The 8378-nt window shown below is 45.1% G+C and overlaps 1 protein-coding gene across 1 annotated transcript in view; it reads right to left on the bottom strand.

Moving 5' to 3' along the window:
• LOC103070362 (olfactory receptor 15) overlaps positions 1-8378 on the bottom strand; it is an 18784-nt gene that overhangs the window by 712 nt on the left and 9694 nt on the right.

Below are 8378 nucleotides of genomic sequence, written 5' to 3' on the forward strand. Positions count from 1 at the left end.
CCTTATACTACATGTTAATGCCACGAGGGCAGCCTTGTTGTGGCAGGGGCCGTAGGCCCAGCCTCCTGGGGAGGAGGAAAGTACAGTTGAAGTTTCATGTCACACTCATTACCAGCAACTACCTCCCGGGCACAGTGTCGTGCCTGGCACAAGATTAAGAGCTAGTTATTACACAGTATAGATTAGACATGGTTCCTAAGAAACTTTTACAGCCAAAAGTGAGAAAAAGCAAAAAGAGACCCATTAAAAAGACAGAAAAGGAGACCCATCAGAGATCTCACTTGTTATACAGGATGGTCAAAAGGTACCCCTTCCATCGAGGCACGGTACGTGTGGCTGGGCAGACCAGAAGAGAGTCAGGACCCCAGTGCCGCACCTGATAGTAGCAGAGTCTTATAGGTCTAAACTAAGATCCGGCCCTCTGCCTTGTATGGCAGCAGGTCACCATGTAAGCCCCTAGACCTGATTCATACATGACCCTTCTAAGAGCTTTCATGGAATGAAGTTTTCTGAAGGGAGAACCAGAGGGAATGACAAAGCCTCTATATGGAACTGAGCTGCCTCAGAACCACAACTGCGTCCCAAATCACTAGCTTCCTGCTCCCAACTGTGATCATGACCGAACGATAAGGTTACGTCTCTGATGGATGGCACAGGCACGGACAACCTCTCATTCCTGGATTCTTCCTGCCTCTCCCCTTTCCAGCCTGAGACTCTGTTCTTCAAATAGGTGGGTTGTTCTTTAAGGCCCCAGGGTCTGAGTGGTCTGAGCATAGCTCTGCCTCTTCTCTTGGGAAAGCCCCTGAGGATGGGCTTCATGGTCTTCAACAGAAGCCTGGTAACTGCCCGCCCCCCGCCATAACCCCGGTTACTGGCTCTTCTTGGAGCACAAACACCATCACCTGGAAATAAACCCCATCAATGGACACCCTACCTCCCCCGCCAAAGATCATCATATGGGCCCAGGGAGGAAAAGTATAGGAACGGAGATTCCTGCAAAGCCAGAGTTAGAAACTTGATTGAGGAATATGATGTGTGTGGCTGAGCAGAACAGCAGAGAGTGCTTCCGAGTCCTGTGTGCTCAGGGCAGTGCTAGGAGGTCTGGGGCAGCCCCTGCCCAGGGCCCCACAGTGCTGTTATATCTTGCAGCACTACTATCAGTCCTCAGCAGGTCCCAGTCTGGCCCTCTCCTGACCAGAAATCCAGTTCTGTTTATCTGTTTTGTGAGAGGTGTGACCCAGACCCTGAGGACGTAACCAAAGTTCCCACAGCTAGCTGAGCGTTACAACCCCTCTGTTTTCAACAGGCATGTCAAGAACGAGAAGATTCTCGTTTACAGAGCTGGCTCAGGTCATTATAACCTGCAGAGGAGAAAGCCTGAGTTCTACAGGGACAAATACTTCCCTTCCTTTATTCTTGGCAGCTGAGACCTACTGAAAGCTCGGTGATTGATGAGGGTCCAAACTCTCTCTCCACCCACCCTCCTTCCTTCAAAGGGGAAAGAAAATCTGTTCTCTTAAAAGCTGGCATGGACACCAATAAGGAAAACAAACAAGTGCCAGAGAAGCAACAGCTAAATCAAGTTTTTCCACCTTGTTCCAACTGCCTGTCCCCTAACCCAGGCCCTCTCCAACCTGATCCCATTTCTCTTTCCTTACTCCCCTTCTCACCATTGCCTTCGTCTCCTGGGTTCTCACTCTAAAAGCTGCACCAAGGTCACTGCCTTCTCAACGCTTCCTGGATGATGCACCCTCATCCAAGCTTGGATCTTCCTATGCAGAAAGGAAGACGTGTCGGGAATTGCTTAAGCTCCAGGATCTTCTCGTTGAATGTAGTTTGGGCTGCAGCCATCATAAGCACAGCTCCTAGAGCTGGCTGAAAGCTTGTGAGTGAGGCCCAGCAGTTGCCAATAACATGAGAGTCTGAAGAGCTGGTGGGAGACCTCCAAGTTGCCAACCTCTCTGAGATGTCAGAACCTGCCATCAGCCACCTGAGAGAATGTGAGTAATGAAGACAAATTCAACTGAGGTTCATGTGTTCTCAAATGCAGTTCCTACAATGTGGAGAATCACTTCCAGCTAGGCCTCTCCAATAAGAACTTCATTTCTACTTCACTTTGCTAAGTTTGGGTGAGAAGGTATAGATTTTTTTTTTTTTTTTTGCGGTACGTGGGCCTCTCACTGTTGTGGCCTCTCCCGCTGTGGAGCACAAGCTCAGGACGCGCAGGCTCAGTGGCCATGGCTCATGGGACCAGCCGCTCTGCGGCACGTGGGATCTTCCTGAACCGGGCACAAATCCGCGTCCCCTGCATCGGCAGGTGGACTCTCAACCACTGTGCTCCCATTCAAGTCAGACAGTGTCCTAATGGAAATCTCACAGACTTTGTCAGGTGGATCCAGTTTCCAGTGCCAGCTCAACTCCTCATTAACTGATGTGGGGCAAAATACTCAACTTCTCTAAGCTTCTTTTTCTCATCTGAGCATAACTATACCAATCCTGCAGCATACAGAAAAAGATTAGAAATGCTATTTGTAAAGCATCTGGCCAGTGCTTGGCACTTACAAGATGCAGAGTAAATGGTCTGTGGTGATAATAACAGAAGCTCTATCTTACAGGAACTTCTTTATAGCGTATCTCACTACTTGATATATATTTATTGGTTTCATGTCTGTCATCCCTACAAGAATGTAAGGTTCTTGGAGAGCAGGTAATTTGTTCATTGCTGAATCACAGCACCTTGAATAGTGTCTCATGCAAAATAAATATTTTGCAAAGGAATGAAAGGGTGAAAAAAGACAAGTAAGTCTGGGTCTTTAGACCTGATTGACTGCTTAAAGTACTTAAGCATTGTAAAGAATATGAAAGGAGGCGAAGACTGGTCTCTGGCTGAGACGTCTCTGAGATCTGTCTCCCCTTCGTTTCCACTTCTATCGCTCTAAGGTTGCATTTCTGAAATTCAGCACTATTTTTTGTTGTTGTTTTAAAGCTCAGGTTTTTGTTTTTTGGCTACGCTGCGCGGCATGCAGGATCTTAGTTCACCGACCAGGGATCGAACCCCTGCCCCCTGCAGTGGAAGTGTGGAGTCCTAACTGCTGGACCTCCAGGGAATTCCCTTGAACTTCAGCACTACAGTATTGATATTTGGGGCCAGACAGGTCTTTGTTGTCTGTGTGGGTCGGGGTGGGGGGTCGGGGGGGTGTCCTATGCATTGTAGGATGTTTAGCTGCACCCCTTGTCTCCACCCACTAGATGTCAGGAGCACCTGTCAGTCATGACAAGACTACTCCAGATTTTGCCAAATATCTTTGGGGGGTCAAAATCTTCCCTGGTTGAGAACCCCTGGTCAGGGACACATCATTAGGCCAGGCTGGTACAAGTCTTCCATCTGTCTACCTGATCTTCCTACAGAGCAGATCTGGATTTGACTTTCTACAAATCTAATTCAATTGTGTAAACTGCTCTGCTCAAAAGCCTTCAAGACTTCCTAATACCAATGAAATAAGCCAAGATCTCCTAACTTGCAAAGGCTCTCCCTGGATTCTAGATCTAACCTACTGCTCCAGTCTCACTGCGCACTCTCCTACACATGGTCTACAGTCCAGCACAGGTGAACTGGCCCCACATCGTGGAACAGGCTCTCTGCTTTCCATAGTGTCTTTGCCCTCTAACCTTTTCCCAAGACCTGATTTCATTCTTTCCAGAGAAACTGAACACCAGGGGCTGCCAATCTCCATTCCTCCCAAGCTAGGGAGGAAGGGCACCTAAGCCTAGAAATTAGAAATACGGTAAATTTTATGTTCTCAATGAATGGAGTCCATCAAAGAAGACAAAAAACCCACTGGAAGAGGATTGGTAACAGCACCATCACCACCTTATTGACGCTTCCTTGACGCTCTGAACTCCTCGGCCCTGTCTGTAACTCTTTCTCAGGGCGCCTTCTCTTACTCCACCTAACACCAGAACTTGTTTCTGCAAGTTTATCTACTCCACAGTTTCGGAGCTCTCTGAGGGCAAGGAGCATGTCTGAGCTGTGTTCGTGTCCTCACTGCCCAACACAAGGGCGCACAAGGACGCGATAGGGTCTCGGTGAACCAGTGTTTTATTCACGTAAAGCACAAGGGTAAAAGGCTCTGCGCCTTTCAAAGCACACTTCACGGGGAAAGAGAGCGGACAGGAGCCTCCAAAGGGCGACAGGTCCCGTACACCAGCCTACCATGTTCCCAGGCCTCTCCAAAAAGAGGGAGGAGGCACCGGGTCACGGCCACTGAGAGCCTTCCCGTCACAAGACCCAGGACATCATGAGAGCCTCAGGGGAGAGGGCGGAGCCGCGGAGCTCCAGCTCGCCCCGCAGCGAAAAGCCAGCCTCAAACGCGCGACTCACCCACCTGGTCAAATTTTCCAGAGCGCGCGGCCTGAAGCTGCCGCGGGGCAGACCGGGACTTCCAGAAAGCCTGACGAATGCGCAAGGGCTAAGCCGGAAAACAGCGCCGTCGGATACGCACAACCCTCCCCAGCTGGTTCTGCCCCCCCCGCTAATCGACAGCAGTCTTCCCCAATGAGAAGACGGGTTCCTCGTTTGCGTCATAACCTGGACCAATAACGCTGTTCGAAAACCTGGGGCCCTGGATCTGGACGTTCGTTAATCCCTCCTATTGGTTACTGCTGCTGTCCTGCTCGAAAGGAGGTTCCGCTTTTCTTACTTGGAAGGGTCTTTGTACCAGGACTACCTGGACTCATACCCTACTTACAGATGAGACAATGACAGTATCAGAAATAGGTAACGCTTACTATATGTTTGGCACAGTTTTATACACGTACACAGTAACTTATCCTCACACCAATCCTATGAAGCCAGTACTATTACCGTCCTCCAGACGAGAAAACTGGGACAGAGTTTAAGTGACTGTCTAATCACAGAAGTAGGACTAGAACTCGCTTCTAACCCAATGCTTTTCTTCCCTCTGTTTTAATTTTTTCATATTCCACAAGTATCACAAAACATTCTCATTTAAAAATGAAGCCTCTCATCCCTTAACTCCCAAGTAACACTCCCTCTCCAGGGGAAATAACTGTCATTAGTGTGTATGTCTTGCTGGACCTTAATCTGTAATTTTGTCTACTTAGTATATCTTATAAGTTTTTCTGTTTCAATATATCAACCTCATTTTTTTTTTTAACTCCTGTGTTTGGCATTTACCATTATGTGTTCAATCTTCAATCATTTCCCTTTTGATGGACATTCAAATACTTTCCTAATTTTCGTGTGTGTGTGTGTGTGTGTGTGTGTGTGTGATTCTGGATTGGGATATTCTGAATATATTCTGAAGAGCAAGCTCATGGGTTGGGATAAGAGTGTGTGGGAGGGCTTCCCTGGTGGCACAGTGGTTGAGAGTCCGCCTGCCGATGTAGGGGACATGGGTTCGTGCCCTGGTCCGGGAAGATCCCACATGCCGCGGAGTGGCTAGGCCCACGAGCCATGGCCGCTGAACCTTAGCATCTGGAGCCTGTGCTCCACAACGGGAGAGGCCACAGCAGTGAGAGGCCTGCGTACCGCAAAAGAAAAAAAAGAAGAGTGTGTGGGAAAGAAAAGTGGAGGCTTCTCTCTGCCTTTATTCTGGCCCCACTTCATCTATCCATCATTTATAAACAATCTGGTTACACAGTGAGAGTAGTACTCCATCAGGATATAAATGGAGGGAGCTGGGATGTGATATAGACTGATAAACCTCCTTAGGGTAAGTATACCATCTTTGATTAAGTACAACACTGAGCAGTTGTCTCTAAGCACTCGCACATGCACTATCTACTTTGATCCTTACATTGTTCCTGCTATTTACTATATTCACATTTCAGATGATGAAACAGAGTGCTAGAGAGGGTTAATAAAACATAAGCCTGGGACATCTTGATGTGGCGGAAAGCAAGGAAATGCTCAAGGAATATGGGGACAAGTCAAAAAACACAAAAGCCAGTTTGAATGGATTCCCAGTGATGAAACAAGGGACAACAATATAATGATATTAAAAAGTTATAAACCATAGAATAGGAAACATTGATTCTGTAAGATGTAAATAAATAAAAGATTAAATTGAGTTTCATTAGTATCAGGATATTTAAGTAGTTTCAAAGTATTTCCCTGTAAAATGCTTATTAACTACAGAATAGGAAATAATGGAAAAGTCTAGCAGATGCCACCTTCATTTAGTGATCCAAGTAGCATCACTAGTAATGGGAGACATTGAAATTTACACCACCTGTCTTAGTCTGCTTAGGCTGCCATAACTAAATACCATAGATTGAGTAACTTAAACAATAGGAATTAATTTTCTCACAATTATGGAGCCTGGAAACCCAAGATTAAGGTTCTGGCAGGATTCAGTTTCTGGTGAGGGCTTGTTCCTGGCTTGCAGAAGGCTGCTTTGTCCACAGTTGGCCTTTCCTTTGACTGTGTGTGGAGAGAGAAAGATCTCCCTCTCCTTCTTCTCTTTGTAAGGTCACCAATCCCATCAGATAAGGGGTGCACCCTTATGATACCACTTAACCCTAATTACCTCCCAAAGGCTCTATGTTCAAATACAATTAATTACATTGGGGTTTAGGGTTTCAATATATGAATTTTCAGGTGGGGTACAAATTCAGTCCATAGCACCACCTGATAGCATACGATGAGAAGAATGCAACATCACATGTGTGGAATTCCTGACAAAGATGACCTGAATCTAACTATGAGGAAAAAAACTGAAATTGAGCTATGTTCTACTAAATAACTGGATGATCTTTTAAAGTGTCAGGGTCACGAAAGTCAAGAAAAGACAGAGGAACAATTTCAGACTGACAGAGACTAAAGAGACATGACAACTACATGCAACGTGTAATTTTGAACAGAATACTTTTGCTATGAAATGCATTGTTGGGACAACTGGCAAAAGCTGAATGGGGTCTCAGGATTAAATAATATAATGTATTGATGTTCATTTAGTAATTTTGATGGCTACATGGTGGTCCTGTAGGAGAACATCCTTGTTTGTTAGAGATACACAGTAAAATATTTGGGGAACACGGAGTATCATGCTGTCAACTTACTCTCAAATGATGCATGGAGAGAAAGTCCTTTATATCATGCTTCCAACGTTTCTGTAAGTTTGTGACTATTACAAAAAGAAAAAAATTTGGAAAAGGCACAAGCTTTAGAGTCAAGAGTACTTGGGTTTGATTCCCAGACCTACCACTGTGTACTGGGAGCACATTTCCTCTTGTGCTCCAATGTCCTCATCTTAAAATGGGGATGGTGTAGGTTGTTGTGAGGATTAAAGGAGGTGGTCCTATAAAGGGTTTAGATTGTTACATAGCCCAGGATAAGTACTCAGTAAAGTTGATGTGCTCAACTCATCTATATAGTCAAATAGACTGGATTTTTCCACCCAATCGTTAATGGAGTGTCCAAATTAGCCTGTAATTTAGCATTCACATACTAGAGCATAAGCTCACCAAGCCAAAGGCACTTTCCAATTCTTATTTCTCACCATCTCCTTTATTCCAATGTCTCCTAACCACAGCCATGTAATTGAACCTGAAGGCTGTGAAGACAGAAAAAGGACTGACTCCCTTCATTGACAGGTTCAAAATTTAGTCATTGCACTCACTTTGCTAGGATACAGGGCAAGGTGGGACTTGGACAGTCTCTGTGAAAGGCTCTAAGAGATGGGCTCTTAAATTCACTTAAATCCAATGACCACACTAGCATATTCAAATTCTCTACATTTATATTTTACTAAGGTTGGTGAACCTTCTATAGTTCTTGGTATATCTTTTGTTTTGCATTTTTTGAATTTCCAACTGAATAAGACACAAAACATATTTTTTCTTCTGAAACCCTAGAAATGGAACATCAAAGTCCTTAATAACAAGGAGCTTCCCTCACATTTAATGGCTTTTTTCCCCCAATTTTTGACTTTGTTTCAAGCACACCACTGAGAATGGAAGGTGAATATGTGTACACTTTGATGATGGCGTATGTGATCCCCATGATGCATTCATGTCCCAAGCTTTTTCTCCTCCCTCTAATTCTCTGTGTCTTACTATGCCCCTAAATGCAAGTTAGATTCAAAACGTCCTGTACTTTCCGTAGGGAGACTCTGCAAAACTCTGAAGTGTTTGAAGAATGCCTGTCTATTTTCTTCCTATTTTCCCCCAAGTAATTTTGCAATTTAAACGAATTAGCTAGGGGATATCTCCTTGGAAAATACAGTTCTCATAAATTAATCAACTGGCATTCTGGTGTGTATATCAACTTAGGAGTTTAGTCATTGTGATTCTACCTCCTGAGAACTTCATCTAATCTGAGTGTGCTGATCAATAAAACTTTTGAGCCTACACGA

The sequence above is a fragment of the Lipotes vexillifer genome, unplaced genomic scaffold (assembly GCF_000442215.2).
Source record: "Lipotes vexillifer unplaced genomic scaffold, Lipotes_vexillifer_v1.1 scaffold914, whole genome shotgun sequence".
In the NCBI taxonomy this organism is placed as follows: domain Eukaryota; kingdom Metazoa; phylum Chordata; class Mammalia; order Artiodactyla; family Lipotidae; genus Lipotes; species Lipotes vexillifer.